This window comes from Gavialis gangeticus, unplaced genomic scaffold (assembly GCF_001723915.1).
Source record: "Gavialis gangeticus isolate Ggan-Ray unplaced genomic scaffold, GavGan_comp1, whole genome shotgun sequence".
NCBI lineage: Eukaryota > Metazoa > Chordata > Crocodylia > Gavialidae > Gavialis > Gavialis gangeticus.
In genome coordinates, this window is record NW_017729003.1 from 3,046,565 (window position 1) to 3,047,896 (window position 1,332).

Consider the following 1,332-nt stretch of genomic DNA (forward strand, 5'->3'; position numbering starts at 1 on the left):
GGGGGGGGGGGGGGGGGGGTGTCAATAGAGTTTATTATGAAAACTGTCAGTGATTTCTCACTACATTATAAACCTGGGAGAGTCCATATGATGAAGATTTGAACTTTATTGAGGAAAGAAATGAAAATAAACTAAATGAAACTAACTACTTATTTGTCTTTAAAAACATAATATTTTATTGTATGGTATGTCTGCATCGCATTTTCAGTTTCTTTCACTAATTTTGACAATTCTGCAGTGTACCAGTACACTTAAAGGAACATCTTCTCTTGTATCATCTTTGAATAATATTTTAGCCTAATATCACTCTCCCAAATATGTGTTTCTCCTCACTGTGCATAATTATGGCCCCTTAATAAAACTTTAGAATCCCAAGGTAAAATTCCCCACCTGCCTAGAACAATATGGGCACTTCTACACAGTGGTGCATAAGTTATAGTGGCAGTGGTGCATAAGTTATAGTGGCTCTAAGAGCCACTCTAAAATACCACTGTGTCTCATGTATTGGTGTACCTGTGCTTAAAAATAGTGGGGGGGGGTGCTTGAATTAAAGCTCATTTGATAGCCCACCACCATTTTTAAGTGTGAGAGCACTCATACATGAGACATAGGAGATTGCTGGAGCACAGCAATTGCCACAGTCCAGCAGACTTGATTAACTGAGTCTGCTCCACTGTGCTGGAAGTCCAGTGCATCAGAGCAGCCTCACTGTTCATGTATCACTGTTCATGTATAGTCACACTATTTGATTTGAGGTACAGAAGGAGTGTTAAATCATACTGGAAGTGATTACTCACAGCAGATAACTAGAATGGACTTCTCCATTCCTTTTATTTGTCAGTGGGCACATCTACACATGCATTTTAATGAGCAGTAGCTTATTTTACCATGCATTACAGTGGTGTGTAAAAAACCGTGCTATTACACTAATGCTCAGTAAAACAGTTTACTGCACATTAAGCATCACCTAAAAATCATGCACTTGCACTACTGAACATTAGGACAGCCTAATGCTCGTCTAGTACCTCACATTGGAGGTATTAAATTTATGCACATTAGGAAAAGTGCATTAATGCATGTGTAGACATGCCCAGTAGCATCTAATACAAACTTAAATAGACTCCAGCAAACTGACCACAGAGAGCTACTTATATTGTTTTGGGTAGTCAGTAGAAAATATTCCAGGGCTGTGCTATTATTTCCTTAGAAGTCTAATATGATGAGAACCTGGTAATGGGAATGCAGATAACTGTACTATTACAGAAACAGCTTTTGAAAGGTCATTGCTTTCTTATTCCCTACGCAACATAAATTGTTTGGATAAGCATGGAC

At 38.4% G+C, this 1,332-nt stretch overlaps 1 protein-coding gene across 2 annotated transcripts in view; it reads left to right on the forward strand.

Annotated features, from left to right (window-relative positions):
* Positions 1 to 1,332, forward strand: part of PRKG1 (protein kinase, cGMP-dependent, type I) — a 1,350,404-nt gene that overhangs the window by 1,204,704 nt on the left and 144,368 nt on the right. The window lies entirely within an intron of this gene.